The sequence below is a fragment of the Rattus norvegicus genome, chromosome 10 (assembly GCF_021556685.1).
Source record: "Rattus norvegicus strain SHRSP/BbbUtx chromosome 10, alternate assembly SHRSP_T2T, whole genome shotgun sequence".
NCBI classification, from domain to species: Eukaryota; Metazoa; Chordata; class Mammalia; order Rodentia; family Muridae; genus Rattus; species Rattus norvegicus.
Window position 1 is genome coordinate 12,420,335 of NC_141543.1, and position 17,214 is coordinate 12,437,548.

At 46.5% G+C, this 17,214-nt stretch overlaps 2 long non-coding RNA genes across 2 annotated transcripts in view; one reads left to right on the top strand and one right to left on the bottom strand.

Moving 5' to 3' along the window:
* Positions 1-17,214, top strand: part of LOC148002756 (uncharacterized) — a 341,099-nt gene that overhangs the window by 8,711 nt on the left and 315,174 nt on the right. The window lies entirely within an intron of this gene.
* LOC134480749 (uncharacterized) lies at positions 9,383-15,889 on the bottom strand. Its single transcript, XR_015631428.1, has 3 exons — positions 15,802-15,889; positions 13,347-13,446; positions 9,383-10,834 (listed from the first exon to the last, which is right to left on the bottom strand). It is a non-coding gene; the product is annotated as an uncharacterized LOC134480749 (long non-coding RNA).

Sequence of the window (17,214 nt, forward strand, 5' to 3'; positions counted from 1 at the left end):
GAGACGCCCCATCCAATGACCAGGCAGATGAAGCCAAAATCAGAGGTTGTTGCCTCTTCAGAAGACACTTTGAATGCTAGTTTCTAGAGAACCCCAAGTAAGATGCATCCAGCCACACTCTGTGCAGATTTCTGAACCAGTTACTAAGAGATAGTAAATGTCTGACTATGCTTGTCTGTGATTGTGAATGCACATATGCATGTGTGTATTGTTCGTGTGAACACACATGTGTACACGTCCAAGGACAATGTTATATATTGCTCCTCAGATGTTGCGTGCCTTTTCTTTTGGAACAGTGTCTCTCACGGGCCTTATTTTGTAGGCTAAGCTGGCCAAAGAGTACCAGCCTCTCTCTGCCTCCCTAGCTCTGGGATTGCAAGCACACACCACATCTACCTTTTCCCTCCCAGGTTCTGGGAATTGAAATCAGGTCGTTGTGCTTGCCAGGCAAGCATTTTACCAACTAAGCTATCTCCCCAGCTCAAGTGATTTTTTTTAAAGACTCCTATTTGGAGGAAATGTTTTGTGTAGCTATGGGTAACTAAAACAACATTGGAGGCATCCAGCAGAGGTGCTGAGGCACCTCTCAGCCTTCAGCCACCATGACTTGTCTCAGCACGAGCCCAGATTGCTTCCTCTGCAATAATATCAGCACGAGCACGTCAATCAGAACTGGAAACATGGTTAGGCTCGGCGGGCAATGCAGGACAATATTGTGAGCAACAAAGATTACATGGTGTGGAGAGGGCCTGCATTTACTACACTGTCTCTCTGTGGCCTTAAATGCCATTTTTTAACACTTTATACAATGCAATGAGCCCCCCTCCCCCTCACCCTGCTCCTACTGTCCTCTTAACTCTTCATATTTGAGGAAGCTTCTTGGAGAGAAAACAACCTCCCTATATTACCCCACTTGAAAGAAAGTCAGCCGGGAGCCAAGCCGAGGTCATCTGAATCTAAACTTGGGCTTGCAGTCACACAGCGCTGCCCTGCCTTTCTTCTCTGGTCTTGAGACACCTTAGAAGTGAGGCTCCAATCTGGCATCGAGGTTTGGATCCCAGATTTATCTGTGGACTCGGTTAGAACTCACAGTTTATGATCCAGCTTGCAGCTAGCCCAGAGACTCCTACCCCGGCTCTTGTCTTCAGGGGACAGCATCTCTTTGCCAGTTTATTATTCCGTTTATTACTCAGGGAAGAAGAATGACAGACTGAACACAACAGGGTTAAAACAGTAGCCTGGTTGGGGTGGCACGGCCTATGAAGTTATTAGGAGACATTTATTTGAACAGCAGTATCCCTCAGAGCATTCCTCGCCTACCCCCATCCCGTTCCTCCCGTGCTCCTTTGTCCGTAGCTCTCTTTTCCAATTTTAACAGTTTGCTGCTTGAAACTGATGTTAGTTTCTCAAGGCATTTTAGACCTACTTCAGTTACGGCATAAAAATGTCTCCACGTAAGGTCAGAGGCTTTCGAGCCCATTGCACAACAGCCAATATGAGTCCTCCCGCCTCAGCCAGCCACCGTAAACTAGGTTTCGCTCCTGTAACAAACAGCCCCAATCTCAACGCTACCGCACAGCATCCTGCTTCTCAGCTCTGCTGTGTGCCATGGTGGGCTAGCAGGACACTGTGCTCCATAGACACACAGCACTGAGGATGCTCCTCCAGCTGTGGCTGTGCGTCTGGGATACGAGGCCTCCATATGTGCTACAGTTGAGAAGAAGTCTGCCCCAGACAGAAGTAAGCCATATTTCCAGCCCAGAAGAGCAGCATGGTCCCTCATATCTCCGCAAGGTGACTGTGTTCATGAGGTGAGGGAGGAGGAGATGAGAGGGAGAGGGAGGAAGGGGGAAGGGAAGAGAGAGGGGGGAGAGAAAGGTTGTTAAGAAATAAAGAAGGTGAAATTTCTATTATATTCTCGGTGAATTTTAAGAAGTTAACTGCAAATAACATTTTGAAGACAGGTAGCCCTGCAGGACAGACTGGTTCAGCATCTCAGGCCCGAGGGACCGAGGGACCAGCTGAGTAAAAGTGTGATGTTGTCCCCATTGTTCCTCACTAGCCTCTGATGACTTCACAACACTGCCTTTCCATCAGAAGCCAGTAATGAGGAAGCACTTCAGCAGGCAGCCACACAGGGCTGCCCTGTTTTTCTCCTTTGGTCTGAGGCAAGCTTAGAAATGAGCCTCCAGTCTGGCATCAAGATTCTGATCCCCGGGTCCTCTGGGGGCTCAGTTGGAACACACTGCTTACACTACCAGCTTAGCCGACGGTACCAGCTTAGCTATAGCCTCAAATGAAAACACTCAAGCAGGAGCTATTGCCAGGTACAGTTTTCTGAACTCTCAAGACTCGGTGCTTCTCTATATTGACCAATGTTTCCTTGGAAATAGGTTTTACTTCTATATAAGAGGAAAGGGACCAACGGGGCAGAGTGCCGGTGTGGGCACAGTGCAGATCTGAAGCCTCACCTCTGGCAATGCTGAGTGGACCAGAAAGCCCAGTTCACATTCCTCTGGGTGGAAATAAAAAGGCAGGGACATTATATAGCTCTTGCAGGAGGGAAAAGACAGTTTCCCTTCAGAGTCATGAACACCAGGGAGTGTGTGACTACCTCAGCATCAGGGAGAGTCTGGCCTCTGCTAAGAACACCATCCCATTGATTCAACAACAAATGCATATGGTGAGAAGAGAGGTCATTCTTCCCTGGAAAGAAAAAGAAAGTCTGTCCTTGCACCTAAACAAACCAGAAAGTGCCTTGGGAATTGAGTCTAATCTATCTCCTTAATTGTAAGGTCTCAATATGGTGGTCACTACACCTGTTTCCATGGTCCTCTTGAAGAAACCCTGCCCTGAGGCCTTCAAAAGTAAATAAAAATCACAGCCAGGTACGGTATAGACCTGTAATCTCAGCTTTTGGTAGGTAGTTCAAGGCCCACTTCTGGTACATAATGAATTAGGGCAAGCCTTGGCTATATGATACCCTCTCACAAAGGAATAACTAAATAAAAATTAAATAAAATTTAAAATAAATTAAATTAGAAAACATGGCTCTCACACATCCCTGCCCCTGTCCCCATCCCAGTATTTCCACTCTGTCCTTCCTAGATCAGCTTCCTCACTCGGAACACTCAGGAGGGGGAAGAAACATTCTGCCTTGAAAGAAAGAGGCTGAAAAGGAAAGAGGGAGGGAAGGAGGAGGAGAGGAACACAGAGAAGGAGGAATTCCTATTTTTATGAGTTTTAGGAACTAGGTTATGTTGATCCATGTTCTCTTGCTATACAAGAAATGCCTAAGATTGAGAAAATGGCGAAGAACATATATTTACTTAGCTCATGGTTCTGAAGTGTGAGACGTTCACCAACATAGGGTGGGAACCCTGGGCTGCCTCATGCCATGGCAGAAGGCAGGGAAAGAAGGTATAAGAGAGAAAAAAAGTAGAGCTCAGATCTTCCCTCCTCCTCCTCCTCCTCTTCCTCCTCTTCCTCCCCTTCCTTCTCCCCTTCCTCCCCCTCCCCCTCCTTCTCCTCTTCCTCCTCCTCCTCCCTTCCCCCATCCTATTGTGGGAGCTTCAACTTTATGATTTCACCCAACACAGCTTACCTCACAAATGTCTCACCTCTCTATATAAATTTCAGTATCAAGTTTCCAACACAGGTATTTAGGGTATATATTCAAACAGTATATTTACTACTCCAGACAGAAAGGGTACTCTTGACTCAGTCCCTGGACAGCCTATGAATGGTCAGTTTTGGTTTGTGTCAGTCTGTCAACAGAAACAAGGACAAGGCTATTTGGTGAGTATGTGCATGTGTGCACTGCAAAAATAAAAGGAGAGACATTTAACAAAAGCCAAGGTAAAAAGCACAGTCTGATTATTCCATTCATCTCCCTAACCAGACTGGGAACTTTGTCTACAAGCGTGGGTGGTCGGGTTGTCCTACTTTCCCACAGTGCTCTCTCTCTCCTTAGCACCTGCTGGCCCTATCTAGGACCCCTACCTCACTATGCCTTTGCTGTAAAACTCAAATCCCACCTCTGCACTTCCTCCAGGAAGCCTATTCTGACCTTCAAGCTGGAAACAGCACCTTCCTCTCTGCTCTCACCCTGACTCACAGCAACTGCAACTTACTGACAGTTCAGGTTCTGAGAGTGGGGACCATGTTACTTGCCTTGGTCTTCATTCTTGGCCAGTGAGGTGTACAAGGTAGAAGGATGCTCAATGAGAGAACGAAAGTTCTCTCTCCTGGTGTCCCTTTCTCTACATTTATAAACTCACCTTCTTCTTCCTCCTCTCTCTCCCCCAACATTACAGCCAGTGAGCCTATAATCACTCTTTGTCATAGCATCTAAATATGACATTTTTAACTCCTTTCCTTGGGGCTTCAGCCTTGTAGGAAGTTGGAAGCCTTGTCTTTCCTCTCTCAGGCTTGGTTCTTTCTATAAAATATTTTCTTCAGCCTGACTTGAACAACATCTTTCCTGTCCCAACTTCCGCCCCCTCTGGAAGTCCCTGAAGCTCTGCAATTACTTGACGACATTTTTCTAATCAGCCTGGGGCCTACAAGGACTCTTCAATGGCACTTGTCTTTGTGTACTACTTTTCACGAGTTTTCAGAATTAGGCCCCTCTTGGAGTGGCAGGCCCTCGTTTGGGGAGAGATTACCTTGCATTCAGAGAGAATAAAGGTTCATCAGTGAGCGGGCCCTATGAATTAAGAAGGTATTCTGAGAAGAAGAACTGAGAAAGGAAACAGAACCCACAGCACAGGAAGCACGTTTCTGCGTGTCCGAAGCCCTGCACTCATTAGCTCAAGAGAAAACTGTGAGGTCAAAAGCCTTTCCTGAGGGAGTCTGGAGATAGAAGTACAGAGCTTGTGACAGAAGGAACGAAAGGCCAGGACTGTGTGTGCCAATGAGGCCAGGATATCTGATTGTGCCAACTCCCCTCCACAATGGCTTCTAGAAATTTGTTCTCTTCCTGAGATTTATGCTCTTATAGCTCACTGATCTTTGAAACCAAGCAGATATTTTAGAAACTACAATGCGTGATCTCTGAGGTTGAGCCACAGTGACAGTGTGGCTAGCTTTCTCTTGCTCCTCCTGGGTCGCTCTGCAAAGCAGTCCAGCTGCTGGGTAATAAGGATTCTCAAGCAGTCCTATGGGTCAGGTGTTCTTGGCAATGAAGCCAGGGCTCATCCTCACACTCAGGACCAACATGAGGTGTATGAGGCACCTTGGATCTATCTTCCAGCCACTGCTACCCTTTGGATGGTTGCCACCCTGACATTCTTTTTCTCTTCTTTCCTCATACAAGACATTCTGCCTGTAGCCTCCCCTCCCTCCACTCCTCCCAGTCCTGAAGTTTCCAGAACTTCCACAAAATAGTTCTGTATGCTCAATATGCTGAGAGGTTTGGGAGTGATGTTTCTGACATTGTTGTTGTTAAGTTGTTGTTTTGGGGTGCTCTGTGTTTTGTTGTTGTTAATTAGTTGGTTGGTTGTTTTTTTGTCAACTAGACACACACTGTGCGAAAAGGGGACCTGAACTGGGGAGAACATACCTCTATCAGACTGGCCTGATATAAACCTGTCTGTGGAGCTTTTCCTGATTATCTTCCTTGATGATTGATGTGGGGAGGCCCAACCTATTGTAGGTGGTGTCACTCCTGGGCAGGCAGTTCTGAGCTGTAAAAAAAGCAGGCTGAGCCAGCAGCCTTACCGGAAAGCAAGCCATAAGTATCACTCCTCCATGGGCTCTGCACAGCTCCTGCCTCTGGGCTCCGCCCTCACTGCCCTGGATGATAGACTGTCAACTGTGGGATAAAATAAATCATTCCTCCCCAAGGTGATTTTGGTCATGGTGTTTATCACAGCTATAGCGAGCAAACTAGGACACTCCCCTATCTGGGAAATAAGCATTCAGCACATGAGCCTGAGGAGACGGTACACACCCAATATCATTATAGACTGGCCCTTTAGTGAAGTGATCATTTAGAAGAAGGGAGGGAATCCAAGTCCTGAAGGAATCCCGTGTAGCCTCAGATGGGTGTCATTTTCCTCAGACAAGGATGCCAACCACGTAAGTCACATCGACTGGGGGCCCCAGGTAGCATGTACAGAGGCAAAAGCCTGCCTTAATTTGTGATAAAATGTGAATGGAATAAAGTGATGTTTGAGTTACTGTGCTGGACTTGAGGGAGTTTTGCAGACCGCAATAGTAAAAAGTTCTAGCAGGTCCAAGCAGGCCAAGCTTGGCTCTGGCAGGCCTTGCCCCTTCCCCCATTCCCTCAGCCTTGCTAAAACATTAGATCACATCCCTAAAGCTACCCCAAGGACTGTCCCCTTATTTGGCCACTTCCTCCTCCTGAGAGTGACCACCAAGATCCAGCCATCAGAAGTACTAAAGCCCAGCAATCAAAAGAATTCCTTTTGGATACCCTGGTTAACATGTCCAATTAAACACCTCATCCTTACAAAGGGTCCTCCCTTTTTTTCTTTATAAGCTGCATTTGCCTACAGGCCATGTCTGTCTCCTCTCTATCCAGAGACAGTTCTCTGTCCCTTCTGGACAAATATCCCACCCTCTCTTGTTCCTTTCCCCTGTTCCCTCATCTATAACACAAAAGATCAAATAGATGCCATAGATAAAAGTTCTGAAGGGTTATTCCCAACTCAAGGGAGAAGAATTTTAGCAAGTTATATGTGACTCTTGGAGGATACCACAGTCCCTTCTTGGATCAGCTCACACCACACCACTCTAACTACCAACATCCCATACTGACCAGAGTAAGTAATAATCAGTAAGAGAGACTCAACCTTTAGAATACAAGTTTGCTTTCACATCAGGAGTATTTGCTATTGAGAGCCTCATCTATGCCCTACCCACTCACCACTGAGGTTTAAGAATAATCAGACTTAGAGTCTACACTTCCTAGAAAACTTATTTGTTATATTAATTACTGCATTAATTTGGAGTGGGGTTAGGAGGCGCCTGAGCTCTGCCATGCTGGTGGAGGCCAGAGGACAAAAAGTGGGAGTCACTTGCTTCTCTCTCTCCACCTACCATGGATTCCAGAGACCAAACTCAGGCCAGCACCTTTATCTACTGAGCCAAATCACCTCTTCCCAAATGCTGGGACGTTTTAGATGTGTTTAAACGTTACCCAAAATCCTACCTCTAGCGTCAGTGCACCAACAGAACACCAAAATTACAAAAATTCCACATGTCAGCTGAAATCGATGAGGAAAAGGTGTTTTCTGAAGCAAAGGAATTCCAGTGAGCTTTCTTCAATTAGTGAGTGCCTATGGGCCATGATGGGCTTCTGCAACAGGAACAGAGCGGTGTACCTTCCAGAGTTTATATGGGCTCCTTGTTGCCTGATTGAGCAGTCTAGATTACTTCTAAAGTTATTATTGAAAGCCTTTGAACATGTTCTTTTACACGAGTAACTCTCAGCCCTGACTATACCTTGATGCTGTATTTGAAAGTTTTCTTTTCCCATCTGTAGTCCCCGCTCCAGATCAATTAAGTTTGAATCTTGGAGAACAGCAAGAACTGGTATTTCCAGAGCTTCTTAGAGATTATGAAATTTGACCAGCATTCAGACCCTCAGGCTGTGGAGACAGTCTGGCGGTAGTGTATGCTGTGCACTCTGAGGACCTGAGTTTGGATTTCCAGTGTTCACATATAAAGTCAGGCATAGCAGTAATGCTAACACTAGGGAAGCAGAGACAAGCGGATCCCTGGAGTTGGTTGGCCAGGCAGCCTAACTAGACTGTGAGCTCCGGGTTCAGTGAGAGACCCTATCTCAACCTCTGGCACCTATATCTGTGTGTATGTACACATTCATATGCACCTATACATATGTATGGACAAACATAAATGCAAAAAGATAAATTCTCTGTATCATAGGGGCAGTATCAGTGAACTTCCTACTAACTCCATCTCTCAGGGGAAGCACTGGCAGTTTACTCTGAGCTCTTGGCTCTAACTCCTCATCTACGATGAACGAAGATCACCAACTATGGACATCGCACTCCAGCTAGAATAGGCATATCCTCTCCTCCTAGCCTTGGGAACTTGGGCTGGGACAAGCCACTTAGCAGGGATGCTCATCTTGGAGTGTCCCCCTTTGCGGGGTCCCTGAACTTGAGTAGACAGAAAACTAGATGGCAGGAAACAGGAGGAGTGTTCTTTGGTTCCTTGTTCCCAAAGATCTAGTACTCAAAAGAACCAAAGAACCGTGGTTCAAACCTCAAACATCCCTGCTGGACTTGAATCCAAAATCCTGGGATCTTTCCTGATCCAGCAGGATTCTTGTTTGGATGGAAAATAGCAACACTCACACAAACTGAAAAGGGAAATAAAGGTAGCCTCACGCTCTCCTATGGCCACCTTTCTCTATTTGGTAATAGCAGGGAGACATTTGAGCGTCTAAGCAGTGGGAAGGAGGTGCCTCAGCACAGCTGGGCCCAGGGACAAAACAAAGTTGTACTTTCTTCCACTGTGTCGCCCTCCACCCCTCCAACCCACCTGTCTATGCATTACTTGTGGCCACCATCTGGACCGCTTTCGGGTTCTTGGTGTCTTGTTCAAAGAATGGGAAACAAGTAAATTGGAAAGAAGCAGAGACTCTTTACTCTGATGCACACTGACAGTAGTGACCAGATGTGCTACAGGTGCACTGCTGAGCTAGAGCACACGGGGGCCTCAAGGTGCTGTTTGGGGCTGCCTAGTATGGGTCTCAGAGAAGGAAGAGTCAGCTCTTCACTGGTAGTGCATGCAATTCCCCATCTAAAGTGATGCGACTGAGTTATGTAAGCCTTTGTTCACTGCCAAGATCCCTTCTCGTGATGCATTGACTTTAATGACAGGTACCTTCCATAATTCATGCCTCTAATCATGCCCAATTAATACATATACAAAAAGTGACAAGTAGAACCATTCCCTAAAAGTTGATTCAGAAGACACATGTACCCTAAACCACCTGAGGTTAGGTCAGACCCCTATCTCCTAATCCTAGATATGTTCAGGAATAGGAACGACCATGTATGGGGACTTAGTAAGGGTTTCTAGGAGGGAAAACTTAATGCAGTGTTTGAAGCAGGACAGTAATGCAGCTTGATGCAGGCAAGGGTTTTAGGTTATTGTGGTGTCCTTTGTTAGAAGAAGGACAGGCATACGCCCCTGCCTAGTGGAGTCCCAGGTGCCTAAGTTGTTCTCTAAGCTTGTCTGCCTCATCTTCTGCCTCATCTGTGTGCGGTTTTATTATCTTTTCCTATACAGAGGTTTTTCCGGTGATGCAAAAAATAATTATAAGAGCATTGTTCAAACACACAGGATAGTAGAAACAGCTGAATTAACTCATTAACACATGAATCAATAAAATTAAGTATGTATTTAGTATATATCATGGATATTTCGCCATTTCTCATGTTGATGAGCCTGAAGGATATTGTGCCAAGTGAAAAAAGACTTCTCAGCTATTCGATATTTTCTTTTTGGAAAGAGTTCAAATATGCAGAAGCAGACACTTAGAATGGTTGTCATGGTGGAGGGAAGAGGCCTAAGTCAAAAAATGCAAAACAGAAGCTATACACAAGATAAAACACCCAGAGATTTGAGGTACATGGAAAACTAGAGCTAATGAAATCATTTGTACTGGAATTTTACTCAATGTGTGGATTTTTGCTGATCTCTTCGTAAAAGGAACTGAGATGGTAAGTGTATTAGTTAGGGTTTTCATTGCTCTGAAGAGACGTCACGATGACAGCAACCCTTGTAAAGGAAAACTGGCTTACACTTCAGAGCCCATTAGTGTCGCGGTGGGAAGCATGGCGGCGCAGGCAGGCAGGCTGCTGGCGAGGTAGCTGAGAGTTCTACATCCAGATCACAGGGCAGCAGCAAGGGATGACTCACATTTCCTCCAACAAGGCCACACCTCCTCATAGTCCAGTCCCTAGGGAGGCCACCTTTATTCAATAGTCTATTAGCCTGTGTCACTGCGTTTATTAACTGCTTTACTAACTTTTGCACATCTAATAACGTCAAAAGGCAAACTTCAAGTATTTTTACTATTTATGTTAAAAACCACAACAAAAAATGCAAGAAATAAACCAGCATTGTCCTAGTTCCCAGCCCCCAAGGAAAGCCAGCTTCACAGCAAAGCTCTGGAGGTCTCAGCTACCACAGACAGTCTCTATTAGCCGTAAGTTCCTTATGAAGTCCTACAGATCTCTAAGGCAATAGGGGCAAGGCTCCGGTTAATGGCCTCCTCCGAGTGTTGGACTAGATGAGAAGGAGAAGAGAGGGAATAGGAAAGGCCACCCAGAACAGCTGCTGCCCACCCACTTCTGACAAATGACTCCTCTTCCTCCCTTTCCTTCTCTCCTCCTTTCTCCTCCTCCTCTCCCTCATAGCATGAAATTTAAAGGGAGCAGTGTTTTCTAAACCTGATAAATCCCAAATGATTAACACCAAGACCTGAAATTTATTCAACAAGCTTTAGGCACAATAACTGAGCAGGTATTCCTAACCCTCTATGCTATCTTCACTACGTCCCGGCCCCATGCCCCAAGTTACTTTTTGTCTCCTTGGCTCACTCTGCTGCAGCTGTCTGTCCTCATGGAGAACTCCTCCTCATGCTCAACCTCATCGTTACCATCTTCTTCTTTCTCCACCTGCCTCTTGGCCCTTCTTCTCCGGAACAGTCATCTGCCTCACGGTAAAGTCCTTCAACCATGCTCTTCTCCTTGGGACTCCAAGCTGGGATCAGAAGTCCAGCCTTTCTGTCTTCTCTGCCCAATCATTGGCTGTTCAGCTTTTTGTTGTCCTGTCAGAGATCATTGGGGAGCATATAGGAGATTCAATATTCACAACAGTGACCACAGTTACCCAGACACAGAAATCAGCATCTGAATGCATAGAGCACAAGACCAGCCCCCTCCTGCCCCAATATCCCACCTCCTCTTATTTCTTCTCCTTTCTCCCATTCCTTTCTCCCTCTCCTTCTCTTTCTATCTCCTCTCCTCCTTCTCCTTCTTCCTCCTTCTCTTCTACTTCTCATTTTCTGCCCCTTCAATCCCTTCTTGTTTAAACCTTTTCATTATTCTTAATAAACCATTTTCACTGGGCATGACTGTAGAAGACAAGAGGGCAACTTTGTCAATATCCACCCTCAGGTTCGCAGGGGCTGCTAGAAGAAATGGGATAAAGGACTGTGATGTGTGTCTGTCTGAATTCTAGCCACCGAACATGAATTGAAAGTGATCTCCAATAAAATTTTAACATCAAAAAAAACTAGAAAACAAAATCATACAATATCTTCACCACAAATGACTCTGCTAGCCAAATTGAATCTGGGCAGAGGTCAGCTTCTCCGCAGGCCAGAGACCCAGGCACTCAGCCAACGTCTTCAGGAAAGCAAGAGACATTTTCTCCTAAATCTTATAATTTTTTTAAGTGACAAAGAACAAAGTCTAGACAGGCTCCCTGAATAGCAGCACAGTTCAGTCTGCACCACAATGATTAAAAGAAAACGCTTAGAACTGTCCCGAAGGCTGCAGCTCACAGACCATGAGACACTCAGGGATGCGACAACTGGGTCTAAATGAGCATCCATCCATTTCTTCCAAGTCCATCAAATATTAAAATACAATTAGGAGCTGTAGATGTGCCTAAAAGTTCAGGAATTAACTTTTCTTTTAACTAGGTCAAGGAATCAACTAATGAACGAATGCTAAGTGCTGGTCAGTAAGGATCAATTTATCCTTCCTAATTCAAAGCAGGACATACATTGATGAGCACAGACCTGGTAAACACTGTACTGGATTCAAATATCAGCTCGCTCCTGGAGAAAGTCACTTCCTCAAACCCAATCTGTAAATCAGATGTGACCAAGGTCTCCACCATTGAGCAGTTATTGCATATAAAGCAACCAGCACACAGTAGGTCCTCACTGCCTTCTTCCGGCTTTGAAACAGCACTAGAAAGTTTTGGTGTGGTAGATAATGTTTTACAGGAATATGAAAACTGGGAATGCCCTCTCCATTTAATTAGGGCAGAAAGGAGAATGTCCCTGTGGCAGGTATTCAAGGCCAGGACATGAAATATGATGATGCCATTTTACTCCTCTCCTTTTGAAGAGAGATGAAGGGGAAGGTGCCAGTTAGAAAAATTAAGAGGCTCTAAATCCTCCAAATCCCTTCATAGCCATCCAATTGGCCAATAAGAAGTTCTTAAATTAATGACCTCTTAAGAAATTAAAGTATTGATTAATGCCTCTCATGCCTCTGTGGCCAACTTGATTATAGCGAGAAGGAGTCACATGTGACATGTCCCTTCTCAAAGGGTTATGTGACACACAGCAACTGAAGGTACACTGTACTCAGTCCATATGAAAAACATATATAATAAAATAAAAAGGAAAGACAGTCACAGGGATCTCTGGGAACACATTTGTAGGATACCTGACCATGCTATAAGGCAGAGGAAGGCTTCCTGGGGAAGGCAATTCCCAGCCAAGATGAGACTAAGAAGCACGTGCTCATCAGATCGCCTGCACTTGGAACCTGTGTCCCCACCTGGTCACCTGCACCTGGAACCTGTGTCCCCACCTGGTCACCTGCACCTGGAACCTGTGTTCCCACCTGGTCACCTGCACTTGGAGCCTGTGTCCCCACCTGGTCACCTGCTCCTGGAACCCGTGTTCCCACCTGGTCACCTGCACTTGGAACCTGTGTCCCCACCTGGTCACCTGAACCTGGAACCTGTGTTCCCACCTGGTCACCTGCACTTGGAGCCTGTGCTTCCCACCTGGTCACCTGCACCTGGAACCCGTGTCCCCACCTGGTCACCTGCACCTGGAACCCATGTTCCCACCAAATAACCTGCACCTGGAACCCGTGTCCCCACCTGGTCACCTGCACCTGGAACCTGTGTTCCCACCTGGTCACCTGCACTTGGAGCCTGTGCTTCCCACCTGGTCACCTGCACCTGGAACCCATGTTCCCACCAAATAACCTGCACCTGGAACCCGTGTTCCCACCAAATAACCTGCACCTGGAACCCGTGTTCCCACCAAATAACCTGCACCTGGAACCTGTGTTCCCACCAGATCACCTGCACTTGGAGCCTGTGCTTCCTACATGGTCACCTAAACTTGGAACCTGTGCTAACCACCACCCCTCATCAGGTAGAATTATTTCCCAGAGTGCCTCAAAAACACTTAAGATACAAATGAACAGCCAGGTAAAGAGATCAGAGGATGAAGTCCAAAAGGGTCTCGGACCAGATCCCAACTCCCAGCTTAGGGTGCCAGCCTCCCCACATGTGAACACACTCACCATCCCAGTGCTTACAGAAGCTCTCTTCCACAAGCACAGTTGGTGAGGTTCCTGGCCATTGTCAACTGGACTCCTCCAGCCCTGCTCACACTCCAGAGGTCTGTGTGGGCCAGAAAATTCCAGTTTATAATAGCAAACTTGGTCCTTCCCCAGCCAGAGAGCCTCATTAGCATACAGAAAGGCACTCAGGAGAGTCAAGGGTTTTTAAAGGTCTTGTGTTAGGAACTAAGACCAAAGAGTGTAACAAAAGAGCTCCCATCTCCGCTGTCCCACCCAAAAGGTTAAAAGCATTTTACTAGCTGTGTTCCAGGAACGGGAGCAGAATCAAATACATCTCTTATGATGTCACAGCGATTCCTGTTTTAAACCCATTTGGAGAGGGTGGCATCTGGGAGCAGGGGGACAGTGGTAAGGGAAGTCAGTTAGGTTAGGGAAGGCTCCCAGGTTGTGCTGAGGAGTTCCTGCTTTAGGAAAATCCCAGGTTTCAGCAAACTCAAGCTGGCAGTCATTCATGGTGAGGGCAAGAGGGGAACCAGGCGGGAGCTCCCACAGTGACTCCCTAGGGCGCCTGGGGTCTGCAGCCCCAGCATCTGAGGCAGGGGAGTGCACTGGCTTCTTGCACTTGCAGTCTCAGAGACACTCTGTATTTTCCAGAAGAAAAGCCTGGATCCAAAGCAGAGCAGCCTCTCCTGGGAGAGAATAAAGCTAACGCTGTTGGTCGCCCTTTCCTGGGCTTCCTCATTAGTAAAGGTATGGTCAGTTCATCTCTTCAACCGCCCCCATCCCCATGGAAACAGGAAAGAAGGCTGCCCGCCCACCCACCCGCCTGCCTGCGGTCCAGGAAAAAAGACCCTCAAGATATGCTGGCTTTACTCTCTCCTGATAAACTTCAGTGACTACCAACAGCCAAGTGTCCACTGTGGCCAGAAGTCCCAAAAGCCCAGAGGTGGGATTTAAAGAGTTTCGAGGAGCTGGAGGGGGAGTGGGGGATACATGGAATGGAAGCAGGAGGCAAAGCATCTGATACAGGGTTGCTGGGAGAAACTGGGTGTGGTCACCTCTGCTTTCTGGTTTATAAAATTTATGAAGTGATAGTGGAATTCTTCAAGACTGCAGTGCAAAGTAACTTATACATACAGACCCGTAATGCAAGCTCAGCGTCAAGTACATGCTCGGTAAAGGCTGGGCAAGGGTAAGAGTGCAAGAGTACGGTGGCCAGGTATGGTGGCAGGCGCCATTAATCTGAGCACTCTGGGTCAGAAACAGATAGATTTCTGTAGATTTGAGGCCAGTCTAGTATACAGAGTTCCAAGCCTACCAGGACTGTATAGTAAGACCCTATCAAAAAAAAAAAAAAAAGATGAAGGGTGCCAGAGAGATGACTCAGTGATTACAAGCATTTAGCTTCACTTCCAGAGGACCGTAGTTCAAGTCTCAGCACCACTTGGCAGCTCACAAATGTTCCTGATCTCAGTTCCTGGTCATCTGGCGCCCTCTCCTGGCTTCCATGGGAAGTGCACTACCTGACGCACGGATACGCACCCATAAAGTAACAAATCTTTTAAAAGAATGGAGATGGTCAGGGAGGAAGAACAGAAGACTAGGGGCAAGAGAAGGGGGAGAAGAGGAATGTGTTTCCTGTATGAGAACATTACTTTCCATGCTTTAAAAAAAACTCGTGTTTCTATCATCATATTGAAAGAGGACATTTTTATCTGATTCAGTGTTTCATTCTGTATTCAATCTACGTTAGTACTTCTCTTTCTAAGCAACCCTCACGGGTAATTTTGTTATTTCTAATGTCTCACCTGAGCAGCATGGGGCTCAGAGGGATAGGCACCCTGAGTTCCACAGCTCAGCAGGACTCAGATAGGGAGTTACATACAAGTCTGTTCCCCACAGAGCCCCATTGTGTCCACCTCTGCTTAGCACCACGTGCATAAGCCAGAGATCACATACACCCTATACATGAGTGGTAAGACTCCCTCTGCAGACACAGAGAGAGGTTCAAAATGCTCCTGTTGGCGTTGATACCCCCTGATCAATGCCCTTGACACAGCGCTATATTGGTCACGGCGCCATATTGGTCATTTGTCCCAAATCCCCACACACTGACCATGAACCTCTGAAAAACAATAATCTATGGTTTTGTCCACCTTGAATCCCTGAGAGTCTGTTGCCAGATTAGGGTAACAATCAACATTAAACTCAAGTTGAAACCATTGCTTCAGAACAAAAACAGCGCTGATAACGTGGGTGGCTTGGTGGGCAAAGACCAGTGACCTGCATTCAATCATGACCCGAGTGGTGGAGGATACCAACTCCTGTAAGTGTCCTCTGACCTCTGCAGGTGCTCCATGTCAATCAGGCTCCCACACACAAATGGGTGTGCACAAAACTTAGTCACTAAAGCACTTTCCTTGAAGCATGAGTCCCGATAGTCCCCAGAGCTCACCCTCTAAGACAGGCATCCTGCAAAAGCAGAGATGGATGGATCCCCAGGGCTGAACATTATGTCGATGTCCTGAAAGGGTAGATGAAATCTGAGGAACAACAGGTGAGGTCATCCTCGGGCTTCTGCCTGCACACACCACATTTGCACGTGCACCAGCCCAGCCATGTAAACAAAAACATTAATTAAATGGTTGATCCCAAGAAGGAAATAAACAAGGTAGCACATCAGGAAAGGAAGAGAGAGCTCAGGACTATGCAAGCAAACTGTTACTTCTCCAAGAGGATTTTTCTATCCGGATTTAGCTCCATTTTTGTCATAGAGACTTATTAAAGGTGACAGAGTCCTCCTCAACCCACCCCTCATGGGCCACTCCTGCATGACGTCTGCTTCCTGAGGGTCTCGCTCTACCTGTGGGAAGAACAGCCTGTGAGCCTATGGGCTTGGCAATTGATGGAAGCTAAACTGATTACCCCTCCTTCTCCCCCAGTAATGTCTTCCTCCCTGATGACAGCTGTCTTGGAGCTGGCAGTGAATCAAATCAATGGTGTCACCTGTAGAGCGGACACCCAATTCTAGAGATGGTTTCTCTTCTGCTGTTTTTAATAGGTATTGTGTGGCCATTGGCTCCCAGACAGACTCTCTATGATTTAATTTTCTTTATTTACAAGCATTGAAACAAGAAATGTTTCCTTAGTTGACCTATTCCGCTCAGACTCATCCAAAACAAAGACTCAGGAACACGGTGAAAACATTTCGCTTCTGATTTTCTACTGTGAGAGTCACTGGTGTTTTGCCTACAAATGCTACCCTTAGTTACCAGTCTTCATTCTGGCCCCAGACCCTGACCATTCATTCCGTCAACACAACTGAGTCCCTTTTTTCTACACGTCTTTGATTTCTTGTCTGCAAAATGGAAGCAAGAAGAGCTGCATTGTCAGGCAAGATCCCCAGGACCCACGCAAGCATGCAGGCAGATGGTCATGTGCCTGGAACCCAAGCACAGGACAAGAGAGAGGAGGTTTTCTGGGGCTTGCTCACCAGTCCAAGGAGTTGAATCAGTGAACGCCAAGTTTGATGAGTCCTGTCTCACCAAATGAGGTGGAGAAGCACCCAAGGAAGGCACCCAATGTGGACCTCTGTCTGACCTCTATCTGTTTCTACAAAGGGAGATAGAAGAGAGAGACAGGAGAGTATCAGAGGGGAGAAAGTGTCAGAGGGCAAGAGAGAGACAGAGAGGGAGAGAGACAGAGAGAGAGAGAGAGAGAGAGAGAGAGAGAGAGAGAGAGAGAGAGAATATGAGAATGAAGGCATAGAAAGAGAAGGCATGAAAGGTATGGTAAGTCATACCATAAATGAATTAATACAAATATTTAAAAAGCCCCAAAAGGAGGCTGGATATACATACCCATTAGC